Source organism: Dermacentor albipictus, chromosome 5 (assembly GCF_038994185.2).
Source record: "Dermacentor albipictus isolate Rhodes 1998 colony chromosome 5, USDA_Dalb.pri_finalv2, whole genome shotgun sequence".
NCBI classification, from domain to species: domain Eukaryota; kingdom Metazoa; phylum Arthropoda; class Arachnida; order Ixodida; family Ixodidae; genus Dermacentor; species Dermacentor albipictus.
Window position 1 is genome coordinate 139,726,379 of NC_091825.1, and position 22,118 is coordinate 139,748,496.

At 48.5% G+C, this 22,118-nt stretch overlaps 1 protein-coding gene and 1 long non-coding RNA gene across 5 annotated transcripts in view; one reads left to right on the forward strand and one right to left on the reverse strand.

The window, feature by feature from the left end:
• The window catches only part of LOC135908381 (uncharacterized), a 397,530-nt gene that overhangs the window by 264,234 nt on the left and 111,178 nt on the right, over positions 1 to 22,118 (reverse strand). The window contains exon 1 of one of the 3 annotated variants that reach the window (XR_011514618.1): positions 1,301 to 1,326. The exons of the other annotated variants lie outside the window; for them this stretch is intronic. The gene's annotated coding sequence lies outside the window, so the exon portion shown is untranslated. Of the gene's footprint in view, positions 1 to 1,300; positions 1,327 to 22,118 lie in introns of those variants that run through there. 3 annotated transcript variants of the gene reach the window in all.
• Positions 1 to 22,118, forward strand: part of LOC139060125 (uncharacterized) — a 64,694-nt gene that overhangs the window by 20,177 nt on the left and 22,399 nt on the right. Inside the window, exon 2 of one of the 2 annotated variants that reach the window (XR_011514621.1) lies at positions 21,250 to 21,339. The exons of the other annotated variant lie outside the window; for it this stretch is intronic. This is a non-coding gene — a long non-coding RNA (uncharacterized lncRNA). The remainder of the gene's footprint in view (positions 1 to 21,249; positions 21,340 to 22,118) is intronic. 2 annotated transcript variants of the gene reach the window in all.

Below are 22,118 nucleotides of genomic sequence, written 5' to 3' on the forward strand. Positions count from 1 at the left end.
AGAGATCCCCGATGAAGATATCGAATGCTTCAACGAAGTTCGAAGCGACGAAAGGGATGCAGGGACGTTTATCGCTCTCCGATAGAGACGCTCGTGTCGCTTGACTACTACTACTACTACTACTACTACTACTAGCTGTAGTAGTAGTAGTAGTAGTAGTAGTAGTAGTAGTAGTAGTAGTGAGGAGGAGGAGGAGGAGGAGGAGGACAAGTAGTAGTAGCAGTAACTGGTTTCTTATTAATTAGAAAATTTGAAAAATGAAGGAGGAAATTAGTGCTGGCTACAATATAACTGTCTAGCCAAGTCTGCTGACACCTGTTTGGCGGTCAGTATAGGAGGATAGGGTGAACATAGGATGAGCAGGTGTAAAGTACATGGAGAGAAGGCAAAGAAAGCCTAGTATTGGAGGAGGGGAAAATTTTATTCGCCAAACTACATGTATGTTTGCGCTGTATACTGCAAACGGGCCGAAGTAGTTGCAGCTCTGTCTAATCAGCCAGCAGTAATTTGCGGTTCAAAGCTGGACCCACTGTATATACATCGAGAATGTTATCATTATGGCATAGCTTCCAGAGCACGATAAAAGCGAGGGGGAATCACATTTTGCCTTCCTTTTGCATGCGAGGACCACTGATCTAATGTATCGCTAGTTCTGTAATGCTGACTTTTCCTTCCCTCAGACGGGACACAACCAGAATCAGAACGTAGCTGATCGATTGCGAGCAAATTTCTGGGTCACAGGACTTCCAACATCCCTGAATGAAGGCGCGGTCTCTTTTTGAATGACCGTATCTGCCCATCCTCCGACGAAAGGGCGCAATGTAGAATCGGCTTTCGTTGTCGTTCTGACGGATCTGTACAACATATATGCAGTAGATGGCAAGCTTGGCAAATTTCAAGCTTGCCATTATATAGGATGCAGAAGAGCTAGTCAGTTGAACCAGACGGGTGTTCTCTTTCCATGGCGAGCTGAACGCACCGCATCTCTCATGGTTTTCTGAGCGGGGACTCCTTTGGTACGAATCTCTAGTCGAAAGTCAGTGTGTTTTGTAAAGGTCTCTATTAGAGATTACAGCGCGATTGCAGGCGCAAGTTTCAGATTCAAACTCTTGCTGATGGCATCCCTTCCACCCAGTGCAGTGTAGCCAACCGGACAGTTAATCTGTCTAACCTTTCTTGTATTTTATTCCTTATTTTCTCATTCTCACTATCTTTTACTAATGTCTGTTGCCAAAATCTGGTATGTTAAAAAAGTTCTGCAAGCGCGCCGATGTTACTGCTCCACAGCGTAAGAGCTTACCTCTTAAAGGGGACACTACTCGGCATGAAATTCCCAGTCACTGCAATCAAGAGAGAAGAAAAAGAACTGGGCTTCATGCTCAGCCAGTGTCCAAAAATAGTTCGTGTGATTGTTTTGCATGAACGCAGTGCAGCAGCCAAGAAAACTCGTACAAAGTATCCAATATTACATATTAACAGGGTCATTTTCTCCGCTCGAAACATTCACTCATTGTAATCAGTAACACACTAACACCCGGACACGCACGTCAGGCACACTCACATTTTTGTTCTTAGAGAGCGCAACGTATACACCCTGTAAGTGGCCTCTTATGTACGGCAACACAAGCCAGATTGAGCTACATTGTCTCTTCATTCCGTTCCTCTAGGCGTCTTCTCCCCGACGAGGTTAACTCCTTCGGTTTGGTGGCTCTATGAGCGCCACCGAATCTTCTCAAACGTAGCTGCACAGAACTAAGGCAACCTAAATCAGCCTTCGACAGGTTCCGTAAAAGGCAGCATTCCCACGTTCTCGGCGTAGTATAACGAACCACTGCATCTAACGTTATCGCTTCCTGATGGTGAGGCACGTCGTAGTGGGGCACTTCAGAATAACTGTAGTGCCTTAACATGCACCCAAGTCGCGGTACACGAGCATTTTCGCCTTCCACCCCCATTTAATTCGGCCACCGCGGCTTCGCGCTGTAGCCACTGAGCTACCGCGGTGGGTTAGGAGGCGGAATAGTTACGTGGTAATCGTCCTCAAAATACAATGCGGTCGCATTGCACAGCCAGAAAGTAAGCAGCTTGATAAACAGTAGTGCGCTGAAGGGATTCGCAGGGATCAAATGAAATGGTAGCGCCTTTACGCCCTGATGCATGAATGGAACGCATCGGTTAATACCGGCTCCCTTCCGGAAGGCGCGTCTCGTGCTCGCACGAGTTGCAGGCTTTTCGCCGGCAGTGCGCGACTCGGCGCTAATTGGCGTATAGTCGTTCGCGTGATGACGTACGGAACTGCCGCCTGCACCGGCAGGCTTACTCATGCGCGAACTGCAGCTTCCGGTGACGTGACGCAAGCCCGCGTACTCGGTGACGCGCGTGCGATGCGGCCTTGTCGGCTGGCTGCAGGAGCTTGCGGCAGCAACATGTTGTGCTCGCGTGTTGGATCGCCGGTGGATGTGGTGCGGAACTATCGCGCATGCTGGGATTCGCAGCGGGTCTATGTCGTATAGCGTTATGCTGTTTTACCCGTGCCCGACTGCTGCGTAGTAAATTGGGTCTCTGCGTCGAGCATGACTGCTCCAGTTGCATGTCACTGTTTCTGTTACATGTCCCTGTCACACACTTTCAAGAAAGCAACTCTATGACAAGACCTAGCGATACCATGAGGTTAACATTCCTCGTTATCTTTATCAAGCGCCAAATAATAGGGGAAATTTGCGGGCCTGTGCATTATTTGACCCTGTGATGCAACATCTGGGTAACTTGATCGTCTGAACGTCTGCTTTTTATTCTCTTTGTGGGTTTAAATTGTTCTACTAAAGTTAGCAGATTAAAGTTAGGTTGATTTGTACTGTATGTACGTATAATATATTTACGACAAATTTGTTGCATGGTCCACAGATCACCAATTAAAAATAGTCCTGAAGATGTCGATCAAAATCAGTGTCATGGTTTACTGCACTCCGTTGCCGGTCAGTCAGTCAGGAGATGAGCTGCTAATGAATATATTGTGATGCAGCAGTTATCCCGACGTTTATTACGCGTCGGAGATGCTGCGAACCGACCACGCCCAAAGCACAGATCACACAAGAGCGAGCCCCACAAGCGATGATGAAGAAGAACGCCATATGAACCCCACATGATGAGAATCATGTATAGATGAAAAAGTGTAGCTTGTAAATGCCCACACTAATGTCCCCTCGCGCGAGAGCGGCCATCCTGGCCGCAATTCAAAGGGGCGGCGAACGCCCCGTGAAAGGCTTCATACGGGAAACGTGGACAACCTCAGCAGCGCGGCAGCGGCGGTCATTTGGGACAATAACTGGTGCCACGCGATAGTTTACCGGAGAGGTCTGCTCCAAGACTTTGTAGGGGCTGATGAACCGAAGCTGAAACTTGTCACACAGGCCTGGAGCACGAACTGGTGTCCACAGTAGTACTTTCTAGCCAGGGCGGAAGCACGCAACGTGGTGAGAGGCGTCGTAATGCTGCCTGCGGTCCTGATGCCGTGCTTCCGTGTTGATGCGGGCGAGCTGGCGACAACGCAGAATGCGGGACACATATTCTTCACAGGAGGATGGGCAGCGATTGACAGTTGGGGCGAAGAAAGAGACGTCAAGGTAGAAAGAGGGCGAACGACCATAGACAAGGTAAAACGGCGAGTAACCGGTCGTGCATTGAACAATGGTATTGTACGCAAAAGTAACGTATGGCGAAATTGCGTCCCAGTTTCTGCGATCTGGCTCGATGTACATATTTAGCATGTCGGACAGCGTGCGATGAAATCGCTCTGTTAGGCCGTTCGTTTGCGGATGGTAAAATGGAGGTAGTCTTGTGGGTGGTTCGGGTGACTGGTTCCGGAGGCATCACATCACATCATCACAAGTGGTGGAGTGTGCTTTACTGTCCTCCGTCCTCTGACTCCCCGCTGAACCTCCTGGAGCTTCGATCAGGTTGCCGATTGTGCCCGCTGTCCACCAGTATGTCGCAGGAAGAGCCAACGGGCAGTTCTACTTCAACCATCTCGGCCTCGGCTACCCCGTACCTCCACCACTTGTGATGCAGCAGTTATCCCGACGTTTATTACGCGTCGGAAATGCGGCGAGCCAACCACGCCCGAAGCACGGATCACACAAGAGCGAGCCCCACAAGCGATGATGAAGAAGAACGCCATATGAACTCCACATGCTGATGATCATGTACAGATGACAAAGTGTACCTTATAAATACCCACACTATTTTTTATTCTTACGAGAACTGCAAACAGAAAATATTTTTTAAAATATTACAGGAACATAAAAGAACAGTTCCAAACCGGCGCAGGGGGTTAATCTCTGAATGCTTTTTGTCATTAAAGGATCGGTCAAGCGTTAAGTAAAACGTCAGTTAAATCTAAGAATTCCCGACCTTGCAGTTATCGAGGCTGCTCTTTCCACCTTAAATTGTTTAGAAGCTTACATGCTTACATGCTTCCATACTTTTTAAAGAAAGGACCATACTATCTGCTCGTGCTGGAAATCGTCGAACTTTATCACAGTGCCGAGTTAAGTGGCCGCGTGATCACCTTTCAATGGGTGCCTAGCCATTGTGGTGTTTTTGGTAATGAACTCGCTGACAGTGAGGCAAGATCGGCCTCCTCTTCCTCTGATGAAGTACGGATTGCCTACTTGCGACCTGACACCAACTCCATGATCAAGACACTCATGCAGGACCTTACAAAGGCTTACAGAGCCCACTCTGACAACATTCACAGATGTCTACATATGCTTGACCCAGACGGTAAATTCTGTTTGCCCCCGAAGCTTACACGGAGCAAAACATCATTGCTACACAGGATTCGGCCCGGCGTTGCTTTCACCCGTCGCTACGCACACCTCATCGGCCAATCGAACAGCCCCGATTGTGTAAACTGCCAGATGCCCGAAACACTGCAACACGTACTGTGCGACTGCCCAGCATATATGCTGGAGCGAAGGACGTTAGACAGTTTCCTATCCAGCGTTGGCGGACAACTACTGTCGGAGGAAGTTATCCTCGGACCATGGCCTGAGACTGCAATGTCAATACGCGCAACAAAAGTATTGTTGAAGTTCCTGCAGGACACCAAGCTCGACGAGTGGCTTTAGCGAGACAACTGTCTCATGTACATAAGCACTCACCACTTCTCTTATCATCATCATCCATCCCAATATTTTCACTCCCCTTCCCTCTTCTCCAGTGCAGAGTAGCAGACTAGAGCGCACTAGCTCAGGTCGACCTCTCTGTCTTTCCTATCAATAAATTCTATTCTCTACATGTTTTGCACCCACCTGTCCAACATACTCACATACGTGCCCAAAACGCAGAAGATAGGCTTTAGAATTAAATAGCGCTGAGACAAGAGCACTAGTACAAGGGCAATGATACCTCATTGGCTTTGCACAAGCGCCCAGGGTATACTTACAACAGTAAGTACATCCCGTAGCGAACGACTAATATACACTTTTTGCTTGAATGAGAGATCAAAACTACGGTCACTGCTCGTAAATAACTAAGAGATGGAACACGGCAGCTGCCAAAAGAGACTTGACAGTTCACAGTGTCTTGGCGGCAAACAGAACACGACTGCAAGCGATAATCACGATAAGACCACAGTGTATACCGTGGCGGTGGTCGATCTATCGGGAGGGTGAAGGAGACAACAGAACCACTACAATACGCAGGCAATGCGAAGCATAGTGAAGCATTGCCGTGACGAGGTACAGGAAACGTCCACCTCCACCAGATATGTTACGTAGGAAGACGCAGACGAAAAGCTATGTACAAGTATATTTACAGAAAAATACGCTGCGCTTGGCCAAGAGGCAACAGCCCGCGCTAGCTTCTAATCATCGTCGTCGTCTTCACACTGCTCGCCTTTTCGTGATCGCACATATTGTTCCGTAGCAATATCAACAGCAATGAACTGTCTACAACACTCGACCTCCTTCACCTTATTCGTTCCGAAGCCATCATCTTGAGCTACACGGCCAGCGGAGGCTTTCACTCTCAGACGACATCAATCTCATTCGCCGCTCTGCGCCGCGGACGATCTCGCATCACGCAATACTCCACGCAGCAGCCAGACGCTGTACCAGCATCTAACTCCATTCCACCTGCAAACCCGCCCCGCTCCCTTCAACTTGCATCGTCTGAGCTCCAGGTGATCGTGACAGCTCCAGCGATGCGAATCCACCGCCGAGCAGGGCCTTACGGCCGCACGAAGATCTGGATGACCGCAGCGTCCGGTTCTGCCCACTCCTTGACGCGTGCAATTATGCAAATGGCGAGGCTTGATTCGGCTAGGCTAATAAGGCGACCTCTCCCGAGTAGCGGCATTACTTATTCGGTGCACAGTGGACCGTGGCGAGGGTCCCGGCGCGTCGCCCCGTGTCATCGGGCGCTCTCTCTCCTGCTGGCGTCGGCCGAGCGGTTCTCGCTGCAACGTTGACTACGTGTGCGGGCACGCACGCCGGCACAGAAACGTCGCTCGCAACTCACATCTCGCTAGCCCTACCCACGTCCTTTTCCGCAACTCCTGACTCCTTTTGACGATGACGCCGCCTGCACCCCGCCATAAGGGGCTCTTGATGAGACCGCCGGAGTCTCACTGCTAAGCGCTCTATACGCGGAAAAGACCGTGCATGGAAGACATCAGAAAAGGGAGTTCCAAAGGTGATATTCCGGACATCGCCAAATTCCAGCATGTTGTCAAATTCGTCGTCTTGTCATCACTGATTGGCCCACAAGGCTGATGGGTTCTCTCATCGGTTCAGAACGCCAACGTGGCGCAATTCGACAATTTGGCAGAAATCCAAAGCCTGTTGGACAGCACACCTATATAGTTCGTAGAGTTCTGTGTGTCCGCCTACACCGTGCAGAGTAATGATGAAGACGGCAATCATGATGAACAAGTTTGTGTAAGTCCCATTCGCGTGTGCGCACGAAGCCATCCCACGGCATCCACATATCTCAATCTTGGTGTGAAGCCTATGTGCAGATCGATAGTATGAGTGAACCCTGGTTTGCTCTTTCGAAGTCCAGCCGGTTCCCGTCGGCGTTGGGAATAAAAAGGAGTATTTCCCGTTGTTTCCGAATTTGCGCGAACGGCCTTCATCTAAGGGGTGCACTCCGTTCGCTTCGAAGTGGCGACGTTCTGTCACTCATAGTATATCTACATGACAAGCCCATGCGTAGCGTTTCCAACCTTGTGGTACAAAAGCGGCATGACCGAGAGTTATATACGCGAGAGCTCTATGCGTGCTACAAAGTGGCAAAACAAGCAAACAAGCAAAGCGAGCAAGAAAACCTGGGAAGAAGCGTGGTAAGCAATGTACAGTCGCGATCAATTTGAAGGTGATCGCCCGAGCGGCGACCAAAACTAGGAGCAGCGCCACGTTACGTCATCACCGTCGGTCGAGAGGGAAAGATAAGATAGCTCCCCTCTCTCTCTTTTTGCTGTTCCCTGAAAAGCTGTCACTCCCGTCACCGTCCATGGCATAACTTGCGAATTCACTTCGATTGCGTTATAAGCTTTTGCACAGAGGCGTCATTGTTAGCCTGAGGAAGCGACGCACACAGATCATTGCCATGAAAGGGAAACAAACACAGAAATGTGGCTAGTTGGTCTCGGGGGTGATGTTTGCAGCCTGGAAGAGCATAATAGGGGAAGAAGGCAGCGCTATTTTTATCTTCGCAGTTCCGAAATCGGCCGCTATGCTGCTTGGGAGGCCCGCCGGCCGATGCTCGCGCGATTACCTTCAAATTAATCGCGACTGTACAGTATGTATCATAGACGAGCGTTGTGAAAACGCTAGAAATTGACGATTTTTTTTCTTTTCTCCTTTCCTTTACGTTTCTCAGACAGCGGGGCTAAGGTGGCTAGATAGGCAGGTGTGCCGTCTTCCGGACGGGTAGCGCGGATCAGCACTCCTCCGCTTCATGACCACAAACGCGGTGCTGCGCTCAAGGGCCTGTCACAAGCAGCGCGCGTCTTGTGTTGCTGCGGCCGTATTACAGTGGAACCGAGGCACATTTATTAGTTAATTTCAACTGAAAAACCGTGTTCAGTGACACCATAGGGAGTTACAGATTTCTTAATGCAACGGAGCCATTTCACTTGCGAAGGTAACGCATATATACTTTCGTTGTCCGTCAGCTGTTGGTTTCCCGGTTTGTGAAGCAAAAATGTAAACAGCCCTTAAGGAGGTTTAGTTCAGTAAACTCGGCAAAACTGAGTCTAAGAAGACGATCACAAATTCTGCCCGGACGAAATATCCCTCCATCAGCTCTTCTACACCGAGTCAATATTCGTTTCACGAAACCATGCATAGGTGCTGACGCGAACGTAATTCATGCAGGACCGGAGTATTCTTGTGCCACGAAATACAGAGTCGAAATGACTTGGTTTATAGGAATGCAAAATACGATCGAATAAATATTGATATTCACAAAAATAATCTCCTTCGCTTTATTTCTTGGCCGGTATGGGTGCGATTAGAAACGAGACGCATTTTAATTTGTGTGGAGCTGTATAGTATAGTCGAGCGTATAGTAACTCCGAAAGACGGCATGTAGATGTATGATCTGAAAGCATTTCCATCTAACACACTTAGAGTGAGCCGCAAAACTAAGCGTAAGCTAGTTTCCTGTTTAACTCACAGGAGCACAGCTAGTTGCCAAATGCCATTTTTTTCCTTTCCTCCCCTCTCAGTACCCTCATCGGCCTCAACAAGCGTCTTAATCGAACTTTCCATGCGCGTGTCTGCGCAATACCTGCTGTTCCATATTACGGCATAACCAAATACTGCCTAGTTACAGAAATAAAGGTTATTAACATAATTCGAGGGTTTCGCCGGATTCATGGTTCGTATAAGCGCGCAGATAACGGCGCGTTCAAAAAAGAAAACCAGGGCCCGCATTCGCAAAACAGTTCTTACGCCAAAGTTGTTCTTAAGAGCAGATGCCAGTCAATCATGATGTATTATGAAATATTATTAGTGACGGCAGCCGGCCGACGGTGGGCCGCACTTACGAATAAAAAGCTTTGTGAATTTGGCGCCAGATATTAGGCGCAGGAACAACACATGAACCAGGGGCCACACGCAGTGTTTGTTCGTAAGTTCACTTTGCTATTGGCCCGCCACCTTCACTGGTGATATGCCCAACATCACTACTGGATGGAATTTATTGTCACGAACAATTCAAGCGTAAGAACGGCTTTGGGAATACGGGCCCAGTGATGTTGGTTCAGATATGACGACGTTGCCCATATAGAGGCAGGTTCGGAAAGTACTGAAAGGGCAACGCAAAGGCTGCAGTAGCGTATGCTCACGGCACTTAATTTGCCATCGACTAGCATGCGCACGTACTCACACACACATGAGCGCGCGCGTGCACGTACAAACGCACGCCCACGCACGCAGAAACGAACACGCGCTCTAGCTACTTTGCACAACACGCCACGCCTGTCGTCGATAGCCCGGGAAGGGCCCGGAACGGGAAGGATGCGGAACTGCAGCACCCTTGTACCTTACCGTTGTCCGTGGCGTACGACTACGCCAACCACAACACAGGCAACAGCAGCACAACCGCGATCCGTAAGGACGGGCCTGACTGACCCTGAGCCCCGGCAATTGTTGCGCCGCCGCTTCGAGACCTTCCCTCTCCTTCCGGTCGCTCTAATGACAGCAATTCGCGCTCGCGGCGGGCACATAAAATTGCACATCTCGAATGCTTAATTGCGGCACTCATGCCGCAACGTAATCGCTCGATGGTGAGATGGGAGGGTATGCACGGTACATGTATTTATATCCGCATGGCCACGATACCCGCCAAGATGTATCGCTCACCTTCCCGATACACATACGCATAGCGCACCTCCTTCTTTGAAAGGAAACCCTCACAAGGCTACGAATGCGCAACAGCCCACGGCCACCCGCAAAACTCGCATTTGGACGTGTCATTACGACGCGCTGTCGGGTCTGTGCCAAGACTTTAAGCACTTCCTACGCAGCGGAGGTTTTCGATTAAAGGCTTCCACGCATGCTGCTTCGACAGAAAGGCCGCGATTCTCTCTGTCGTTGCAGTTCAATGCTTTCGCGAAATCAGTGTCACCGTACCCACCTGATGATAGAGCGGAAACGCATAGTTTGAAACAGACAGTGTATGCCTATGCTCTCTCTCTCTCTCTCCCCTCAAAAAAAAAAAGTACTGTAGTTATTGCAGTGGGCGTGATTCTAAGCCTCTGCTGCTAAAAACAGAGTAGCCCGCACTGCTTAAAGGCGCTCATTTATTCTAAATATCAGGCATAAAAGAAATAAAATGACAATAATAAATAAATAAATATTCGTACCTTCAAGGCACCTGACAACTGCATGAAATGCAACTCTTGCAAACTATATGGAAACTGGCGAGTGCCAAAAATTCTGGCTTCAATAAGATAATTTGAAATGTTATAGCCGGCCATATACCACATCCACGTGTTACCGTTTCCCGCGGCATGCTTTGCAAGGCATGTGGAAGCGCATACGCGCACATTCGAACCAGTCAAGGCCATCCGTCGTTTGAATGAAAACAGCGTGTGCGACTATGGGTGAAAAACAAGGTGCTGTCTTTCTCAGTGACGCCGCCGTTCCTTCTGAAGAGGGGCAAGCAGCGTAGCGCATGAGATGGCTGCCACCCAGACCCTGATGGTTGCGCGGAATCATCAGACGTCTCGGGCACGCTTTGCTTAGAAAGACGACCTTTTGTTTCCCTCTGGAGGACTCTGTTGTAGGTCTGTATACCTGCATATGGTCAATGCATTGATTCGTTGTTAGCCTCTGCGACATCGGATCTGTCTCTCTATGGCGTTGCTTCGGCTTCCGGGAGACAGCGGCAAAAATAGAGTGTGGGCGTTCACCTTCGGGCCGAGACGTGGCAGCCCAGCCGGTTGTGCAATATGTCCGCAGGTTCGTGATCTAAGCCGCAGCTATAGCCGATCGATGGCTTCCTTCCCTACTCCTTCGACTGCTTCCCTGCAATTTCATTTGATTTATCCTTATTTTAAAATGCCGTCATCACAAGCCATCGCAGCAGAGGACGACGGGGGCACTGTCGCAGTTTTTAAGGGCAACAGAATTGGACAAGCGGCTGTAGCCTGAACAGATGTTTATAGTGCTGCAAATGTTACTGTGCTGTGCGGTGATAGTATGCGGTGACAGTGACCGTCTGTGATTGTGTGTCTATGCTCCTTTATTTCTTTATCTCTACTTTGTTATCGCTTCACCACCCCCTCCCCACTTTCCCCAGCGTAGGGTAGCAAACAGGATCTTCCCCTCTGGTTAACTTCCCTGCCTTTCTCTCTCTCTCTCTGATAAATACATGTATTCAATAATTCACTACGAACTCCAGATTACGGGCCATGTCTTGCCGAAATCGATTCATGGACCAGTCGTGGGCCGTAGTTCTGGCGTCAACTTGTCGAGGCAGACAGCTCTGACACAAGCGATAAACAGCTAATCAGAGCACACGGCACACTCTTCTGTCTCTTGGCGTTGCCTTCCTCGAAATGCCGAACCAACCACGGCCGGCAACGTGACTGCAGCGTGACAGCGCAACATGACTGCAGGTTTCGGACACAAACATACTGCCCCAAGTGAAACGTTGGCTATAATATGGTGTTGCCTATAGGACTAAGGAACACAGTAAGGACTTGGGACACTTAGGACGCAGTAAGCTAAGCAGAGCTAAATGATAATCGCAGAATAAAACAAGCCTTAAAGAAGCTTGTCGGATTGAACTGCGCCACAAGTGTGCGCTGTCCGCGAATCGTCGAATCCGTACATATAGAAATAATTCGTGTTGCCAAAAATCACAAATAAATGCAACGAATAGCTAGGCACAATGAAATTGCAGAAAAAAAAGAAGACGCAACAATGACCATTATCATTATCAAGGGGTTTACGCCTCGTTACTCGCCTCCCCCCCCCTTTCCTGTTCCCCTTGCTCTCTCCTTAAAGTGCAACTCCGGCAATCTGTCGATATATACTGATGTCAATAAAATTTTGAACATATTTTATCTTCGGCCTTCTCATTATCTGTGCCAATCGATACGACTGCAAGTCACTTAGTTTTCCTGAAAATGATCATGCCCACGAACATACTTTGCGACACACTGAAGTGCAGAAGCACTTGTCTGCGATGTAAAAGTTAGCACCTCGTGACAGACGTGGCACACTAAAGAAAGTTCACGAAACCGGAGCTTTGGGGTGCTTTCGCGTAAGCGAAGGCGCTACAGTGTCATTTTATGTAAAGCTGTTCACGCAAGTTGCCAGTTTAAGCACGTTAACAGCTTCAGTCGGCTTTGGTCGCGAGCTTAAGGCTTATCTCCATAGGATAGGAAACAAAACTGGTGTAGGAAGAAATCTCAAGAACCTCGAGAAGTCTCTAGCGAGGTGGACCCAACAGCTGTTTGCTGTCGGCGTCTAAGAGATGTGCCGTTGCAGACTTCCCACAGTTGCTTTTGGTTTTGTACGTCCTCAGCGTTCCTTCACCTCCACCTCGTCCGATTCCCTTCTGTATCGTAGCTCGTACAAAGCTGCTCCTCTTAAGGGGAGGCTCCCCGGCATTCCTGTTTGTCGGTGCACAGCCCTTGCAACTTCAAAGACTGCTTGCCGAGCTCGCCCCCTCTCTATATCCGGAAGACTAGCGGGGATGTGCTTGCTGCACGGTCCCGTTTTAGAGACGAGGTTGAACTTGAACCCCCGCAGGCCAAGGTCGGTCCGCAGAGGCAGGCCTGACGGAGTCCCAAGGGACTGCGTACGTCAGGGTGTGTATATATATGGGACACACGAGCCTTCTTCTTGTAGTCTGTCTGGCGTACTGGGTACTGAAAACTAGAACGTGGCGTCTGCTAGAAAGGCGCGAAACGACTACCAGTGGAACTGTTTATCTTTATGAACATCTGAGTATGAATCTTTCTCTAGACTATGTTGATCAGCGTAGTGTCTGTAAAGCGTGAATTATAATTTTTACTATTTGTTTTGAAGACATATATACATTTGACAGGAAAGGGAAAGCCAGAAGCGGGCTGGCAACTGCCACCGGAAGGGGCACAACGCCTGCCTACTCCTCAGAAAGGAGGTGACAGAAACACAGAAATGGAAGGTAGGAAGGAGTAAAGGAAAGAATAAGGATGAAAGGAAGAGCAACAGGACAAATCTGAAAGAATAAAGTAGAGCACACAGTACAGGTCACATACAGTAGGGTCGGTCACTGAATGTCACGCTACTACAGAATGTTAAATAGAAGAAAAAGGGTCTGAACGACAAACTTGAACCTAATTTAGTCAATAGCGAGTTAATTGGAAGGCTAGACGACAGCTCTCTTTAGAAGGCAGGCTGGTAATTACACATATGATGCTAAATATCTATATTACTAAAGTGCTGCAAAACAGAGGCAAACAGCAACATGCGGTTATGAAACACTTCATACCTCAAGACATCGCTCATGACAGATAACGGCATCCCTGCGTGATTGTGCTAGTGTGCTGAGTGTTCTGATCTGGCATGCAATTACTCCGTTGAAGGGCATCTTTTCAACCGGTCACGAAAACTCCGGAATCGTCAGTGGGGTTACTACAGTTAAAGGGAAGGTGAAATGGTTGCATTTTAAACACAATATTTTGAACGTTGCAAACATGCCAGCGTAAAAAAGAAAAAGAAAACATGTGAGCGGAATTGGTACCTTACACAGTTAATGCATAAAGCTGGCGAAGTGATTTAGGCCGGTCTACTAAATTAGGGTAGACTTGTGCTTCGTATCGGTGTACGAGACTACGCTTTATGCAGGCCTCGGAGATGAGCGACGCTAGGTGCATTAACTGCAAACACCAAGGCGCTTCTTACTTACAACGTCCAAAGTGTGAGAGAAGGATTTACATAAACCAGATTTGACGTCGTTTGTTTGGGCGAAAGGGAAGGGAACAGAGCTAAATGTAGCCGCATTTACACGAATGTGACAATGGCGCATGGCATCACATTCACGTAAACATCGGTCGTGCGCCAGGGAGACGCATCGCATTAATACGCCAAGCGAGGGTATATTTATTGGCACGAGTCGATTTATGGCACTACGTTCTCGCGGGAGTTAATCTGCTACATTTAAACGGCGTCGCATGGACTTTCGCTTATGCGCTTGGAAATGGGATGCGCTATTGTCGCATTCATGTAAACGCTGTTTGTGAATCACAGTGGAAGCCTACCATGAAGAGCTCAAGAATGAGTAGAGCTTTCTGATTTGTTCTAGCGCAGGCACAGTGATACGGCCATAGAAGGCACTCGAGACAACATACAGCGCTCTTCAATCGTATATTTATTTCCACTTCTCACTGTCGTACTTACGCCATCAAAAACGCCATCGAACTCGCCTACATAGCGAGGTAAGCACAAATCGGAGAACGAAGAATCACAACCTCACACTTTTTTTAGGCGACTTGAAGGAATCGTCGTTGTGCCTGTGTTGTCCCACATGCCCCTATTGAGTCCATGTCGTTGTGTCTGCGCTACAAATTAGGTGATGACCCACTAACAATGTCATGCAGTCACCACCATCGGTAATTTAAGTGCATCGTTTTCGCTGATCTGGGGTAGGATTCACTCATTAAGTGACGTAACCAAACAGGGCGTTAACATCCTTGCCTGACAGAAATCTACTTCGGCCAGAGCCTATACTTCATTACCGCTGTGCTGTCGTATTCTTGCTCGGTTTTGCATAATGACGTCGTGCGGAATCCCTCCATGCAGCCAGCCGACAGAGCGCACGCCCGACGTCTATGTCAACAGCAGCGGCGAGCAATGGCTTTCCCTCTGCATCCACTCCCGCTATTTCGGCACTACGAGCTCAAATACCACAGGGCGGGTCAGAACACGGTGAGACCGATGGTGCGTGTTTAGTTCTGCAGCCGCAGAACAGTGCAAGGTCTCTGACTGCGTAGAAGCCGAACGCCCTACGCGCGCGCGGTCCTTCAAGAAGGGGTGCACAATCACAGAACACCCACTGCGAAGACCGCGAGCCGACAGGAGAATTCTAGACGGAATTCGGTCGCTCTGTACCCAGTTACACCACAGGGGTTCTGCTCCCCAAACTATACCGCGTTGAAAGAGACACGCTTTGCATCCATGAACAGACACTCTTCTTGAGAAGCTACAAAATAATGACATTCTTCATGCGTACCTCCAACATACCGCAAAAGGGTCCGGTATAGTACGAAAGCAAGCTTCATGCCTTCGTCTTGCACTGATAAGAGATACTGGTTTGTTGGTCGAGCTGTACAGTCGCGAGCGAAAGTTTGGGGGCCAAAGGAGCCCCGGCTTCTTCTTTATTTTTTTTTTCGAAGACTGTGCATTCCGGCTGAAATGAAGAGCACAGGCCTACAATACAATATATCACTACCAATACAATATATCAAACAAGTTCCAACCCGCAGAGCTGCGCTTGAATATATTTCATTTTTTTTTTTGCTGATGTCATGGTCTCCAACCTTTTCCTCGCAAGTGTACATACCCTATAGTGACAATGTAAGGGACGCTCAGGCGTAGCATTTGGCGGCCTCGATCGCCAGGCTGATCCAGCCTGTTGCTACAGCCAACTCCACATCAACATGGGAAAGAAATGTACACGAACTGCGGCCACATGAATCGCTATAGTTCAGAAAGGAACGCGGTCATCGTTGCAGCTTCCGAAGTAAACTGATTGTAGTTACCACCTGCAGTCCCAGATGCGCTAGCAGTGCCTATTTTCTCTGCCCTTTGACTTACTTCTTTATTTCCTTTTTTCTTTCTTCATTGGCTAAAGTAGTAAACCTATCTTGAGTCTGGTTGACCTTCCGGCCCACCTGGAGAACTTCTCTGCCTTTAATTTGCAGCGATAAGGCGGGCTTCACATGGGTGTAAATGAACACAAAAGCTGGACAGAGCACCCGCCCTTGAAGATGTTAAGTGTTGCCTGCATTAACTCTTAAGGTGCAGCAATATAAACGGTTCCTTCAATTTATGAATGCATCTTTCTGGAATTGCAGACGATTGTCATCATGTTGGCTGGGACTATTTACGTGTGTATGCGGCCGTACTCCGGCATATATATACTGGCGGCTGAAGCACCAACAATTATAGCCCTTCTAAACGTCCCCTATAGAGTCCCACAATGCCTCTCGTTTTATGTATTTTTCGTAGAAGTGACGCGCAATCTTTATGAAATTTGATTGCTCACTTTACCAATGCCACGGAATACCTATGAAGATACAGCTTTGCAGGAGCAAATGTTTTAATCGAGTGTGACAGACAGTTCCCGCAGAAGAAGTGACAGCGGCTTACCACAAATTGCCGCTTACTGTTTGTTCGAGACTCATTTGTATCTGTGATACGCACTGCACGGTGGCTTGAGTTAGCATAAATACATCTCCTGGACTATTCAAACTCTCGAAGAAAGCATTCACGAGAAGCAATGATTCGATTCTGTCGTCGCCGCCGCCTTGTAAGTGTCCCGCTAAGTGCCGTTTCCAACTTGACTCATTTTCCCTTTCATCAGTATAGGGCGGCCAGCCGGAGATTATAGTCTCTGAATTTTCGATCTCTCTCTTTCTTTCTCTCTCTTTCACTTGATGAGATTGGCCCTTACGTGACATCGAGAGAGCTGCACAACGCCCATTGACATCGCTCAACACGGCAGCATAGAAGAGCCCTCTTCAGTCTAGGGCCAAAAACCAAACGTCCAAGCTGACGGCTGACGTGCCTGGCGAGCACTGCGTCAACCAGGCGACCCTCTTCCGCAGCCCGTTGCGACAGGCAGGAAACGCAGCCGAGGGATCGGGTCCTTCTCAGACTCCTCCTCTCCGTGAGCTACTGTTTCTCTGCCGGAAGGAGGACAGCTGAAGCCCGTCAGGCCGGCTTGGCTGTGAGGCAAGGGTGGCTGGCGAAGGGCGGCCCGCAGGAGGACGAACGAGCGCTTCCGGTGCGAACCGTCGAAAGGCATTAGCGAGCGCACGCGAGATCGAAGCGTTAAAGCGCGCTCGCTACGCGGAAACTGCCGGTGGTGGCTTCAAGGTCGGGCAACCCCTATGCGCGCTACGGCTACACGTAGCTCGAGACGTCGCCAGCTGTTAGGGAAACAAGTCGCGCCGGTGCACAAGAGGAGGCTCGGCGGCAACTTTGTGCAGATGCAGATTGGTTGCGCGGCGTCAACAAAGCCGCTGCTGCCTCAGAGTGACGCGCGAGCAACCAGTTAACATTTGAAAGCAGCGCATGTAGCAAGTGCGCATAAGGAAATGAGTCTCAACAAGAAATATAAGCAAGGCTGCTCACTTGATCTCGTTGCTTCACGATAGAAAACCCAAAGACCAATTTTGCGAGGTAATTAAAGATTTATTGAAAAATGCACAAGAGATGATGATCTCATTCTGCAAACAACAATACACGCATGAGGCCGCCGAACAAAAGTATGTGTGACAGTTTAACAAGTGTCTGCGTCGCTGCCTTCATTGGGAAAAGAACGCACCGAACATGCAATCTCTCCTACTGCGGCAGATATGCCTCTGGTAAACAAATACGCTGTTCTTTCCGGGCGATCCACGCGGCTTAGCTTTAAACATCAATTTCAACAACTGCGAATGTTGCCGCTGCTCCGCCCGCATGCACCGCACACAGGTACACACTGACCAGTGACAACTCGTGCTGGGAACCGGTTCGTGCTGGTTCTCGCTCGTGCGACGCGCCTTGGTGTCGCCGTCGCCATCCCACCACCATACGTGCGACGTTCGTCCTTGTTGACGTCTCGTATAGTTGATTTTACTAGGCTCCAAGTGAAAAAAAAATAATGAGAAAAAGACAGAGCCGGATGGTTTTCTCTTTCTATTTTCCTTTCTGCTGCTCTTACCTTTTTCTTTTAGTTCTTTCTCTTCTTTCGCCTTGTTATACAAAGCAGCAGCGGGCGCTCACTCACGCCTGTGCGGAAATGGATAGTCCCGACCGCTTCTGAGATAAACATGTGTACGACTGTTCGCGCACCTGCGAGATACCACGTATACGAGGCTCGTACGAGCTGAGATAGGGCTGCTTCGCGCCTGCGTTCGCCCGTGCTGCATGCGCTGCATGCAAGGACCACGTAGAATTCACGGCTCGAAAAACGAATTTCGGCTTCGTAGGAGCAAACATTGGTTTGGACGATCCCGAAATAAAAAATATGCAAACGTCGCAGAGAGTATACATGTCGACCACCCCCGCACATAAGGTGGCGACTTCGCTATGCTTGCTGCAAGTCCTTAGAGCGCATGCCAGGCGAGTATATGGTACTGATTTGAAAGCAGCGCTACTTAGTATTCGCTTACTTTCACACCCTACATAAAATTATGCAAGAAGTCTTTGAACGCATGTGCGAGCTACGAAACAAAGCAGTGATACGCAATGATGTGACCGTAGCAGAAGGGTACCGTGTCGTTCACGTGTACAAACAGGTACTTTGAGTATCATTTAGTGTGGAATGGGTTTGGGGGGGGGGAGAGGAGGGGGGGGGGCAGATTCACATTAGAGTGTTCGGTCGGTGTCGATCGAACGTCGCTAAATATTTCACCCGCGAATAATCTTTTCCTTGAACCGGTGCACCGAAAGCCACATTTTTTTTTTTCTATAAGGCGCACTTTCCGTGGCCGTAACATGTTGTTACGTCTCAACACGGCCAAAGGCGTTAATTAGACGTTTGCCACGAGGCAACCCCCACCCATCCACCAGCGCCTACCATGAAGTCAACGCAGCGTTGACACCGACTGCTGACGGGTCCACAAAAGGCGCCCAACCCCACCACTACCTGACAGCCTGAACTAATGATGAGAAGGGCCAGTGTCAAATGCTACCGAGGCTCGGTGCCGAGCGCGAATTCACAGCTTGCTATCCTGTTCATTATTGTATGCTTCGGGTGAGCGGAAGCTTTGGAGGTGCGGGTGCTGCGCAGCGCTGCGCCAGCATGGGTGGGGTATCGCAACCAATTCGACGATTGTGATTGGCTGCGATACAGTCATCAGATTCCCTAGTCGAGTCGCCTAGGGAAGCTGATGGTATTAAAAGCGGAGACTTTTCATGCAGCGAGGCCGAAGGTCCTGATGTGAACTCTGAGGTTTAACTTGCTCCTGCAGGAAGTGAGCTTCCATGCCTGGAGCCGTGTAACTACTGTCAAATAAACACTTTGTCCTTCATTCCTACAACTGGACGTATTCGTCGATGGGCTCGGTGGACTCCTTGCCCTGACGCCACCTCGAGTCACAACAAAGTGTATTTCGCCAGCAGCGAAAACATTTTTCTCTGGGCTGGACACTTCAACTTCGCCAGTAAAAGCATGGCTTCATTAAAAAGGAGTATATGTGCACTGGAATCTGAATTGTATACCTTGCAAACAACTTGGGACTGCAGAACACTACTTATTTCTTTGTCATGACGCTATTTTTTAGAAGGAATAATAAAAAAAATAACTTCCTATCACATCATACGGTATCCGGTTCCTCCCGTTCGGAAAGATCATAAATAACACATGATATGATTTGTTCACGCTACAGAACTTTATTCATTATGAAGCAGCGGCATGATCGACAGACACGTTGAGCCACCTAGCTCGACAAGGTTTGTTCTTTTCGAGAAGCTACTGAAGTGCGTAGCGCGGTTGAAAACTTTGATCCCGTTCCGGAATGACTTACGCTTCTAGACACTTGTGTTTTCTTACACAAATGTTGAAGTTTCGTTGGACTCCTTAGTATATAGTACGCGTTTTATTTTTGCGTGTATATGTGTGTGTGCGGGTCCGACGTTACTGACATTATTTTCATGCAATAAATGATAAAAAAAAACAAGAGTTTGGTTCGGTGCGTAACAGGCGTGCGATAGACTTCGGTCGGACGTGTCTGGCGGTGTTGAAGCGCCGCAAGCTCGTTCTCGTGCTCTATACTGGCAAAGGGCTGCTAAACAAGGAAAGGGTACCGCGCAAGCCCTGAAGGAAGCTTCGCGTAGCCCGATTCTCACGGTGCGAGGAATCTGCAAATTTTTTTTCGTGTCTACAGCTTTCACTGCACGTGGAACGTCTAACTACTAGGCACTCTATATGTGGCCCCGTTTGATGCATCCATGGCGCTTTCTCAATGAATGGCAACGTTTATCTGGCGGCCGTTACTGACGACCAGCGAGCACGCCATAAAGCGCTTCGGGCAGAACGTACTCGAGAAACGATCGAGTGCATGTGAAACATTAGGCGTCCTTAATGCGCTGCGCTTTGCTGATAAAGAAACACTAAACAGAATCATTAAGTGATGTCGGAGTGATAGACTACACTGCTTAAGTGGCGAAGAAATAGCTCTTGACATGAGAGCCAATGCTACGTATGGCGATAAAGGACACCAGTTTACAAGGGGCTGTTTGCGATGCCATCTCAATATCACGGCGCGCGATCACAGCCCATGACAACAGTTAATACTAGTCATAGCTAAAGTCTGTTATGTAGATTTGTTGTCACCAAGAAGAGCAGCAATGTTTTCTTAGCAGCCCTCTGCTGCGACGGCTTGCGAGGTCGGCATTCCGAGATGATTCCCTCTGACGATGGTCTATCACGCGCGGGAGCTAGAACGAGCATTTCTATACACTGCATCTAGGAAAGTCACACAAAACATGTCCAAGGGCCTCCACGCGTTTCAGTATGGAAGCCAAAATATTTTGTAAAAGATAATCCTAGACATAGGCGACAAAACACGGTGTAGCACCCCTCGGCAGATTACTGGCAAGACGTGAATACGCAGCCAAGCGTCCAGGTGGTGCAGTCGAATGTTTTCAAAACTGTGCGTCTTGTTACACTGAGGACGTGATCTCTCGTACCTGCATGCCAAGTATTCTAGCTGCATCTGACCGTGGAAACGGTATGAATTCCTGCAGGGCTGGGCAGTATGGAAGATAAATGTATCTTAGTTACTCTCTCAGGTACTATTTGGGTATCTCGTACCTCTATCATGACACGTCTAACAGGACGTGCACCAGTACCTGTATTTCCGATAGATGAAAGAATGTGCCGTGTATCTTAAGATACAAGAAACTAGCTAACGCAACATCGCCGTGCGAAATTAAACCTTGCCTGAACTCCGCTTATCAAACTGATACTGCTGCCATTAAAAGCCACCTGAGTAAAACTGAAGGCAGCGACATTCTTTTATCTTTCCGCCAGAGCACTCCAGCGAGGGCAAGCAATGAGATCTGCGCACCCCTATTGGTGGAGCAGAGTCACGTGGTGGTGCTAGCGCCGACCCGACAAACGGTAATACGTTTACGGATGAGGTAAACTCTACAGCGCTATTTGCGCCAACCTGCATGCAGAAGCTTCTTATTGACATTCTTCTAATGAGGCGGCGACCTGCTAGCTGGTCGGAAAGCGGAGCAGCGACTCTCATCAATTATAATAGTGACAAGCAAAGGCCGCTGACAGCGAAGCGTATGTTTGACAGCGTAGCTTTCGTGTTAAGCGGCTAATAAATTGTTTCGGAATGAAAATATTATACCTTAAGCTAAAAAGACAAGATTTTTTTAGATACTAACGGACATTTCATTCAAGTAAAACAAAGTTGGTCGGAGTTAAGCAATTTTCAAGCAAGCATTTATTGTGCATACTCGTTTGCTGCTACATTATATAGACCTCTAATAAGAAATTTGCGAATGTATCAAATTATCTTAAGATACAAATGGAAAGTAGATATCGTATCGGATACATTAACTGCGGTGGTATCTTTTATCTATATCTCAACTACTTGTTGCACAAGTATCTTGTATCGTATCATGATACAATTGCAAAGTATCATTGCCCAGCCCTAAATTTCTCTGGAAAGGAAGTAAATAATCATCGAACTCCATACAAACGCCCCAAGGCCCTTCCAATTCCTCATATTCTAGCTGTCCTATCTTTTGCACGTTCCTCAACTGTGATTTCGTGTTTACGTGTGTATTTGGCTTTGATGATGTGTCTTACTTCCGAGTGGCATTTATGCAATACTCCGCGGAAACTCAATTTTTATGTCTGCACTTTTTTCTTGCCTCATGTGG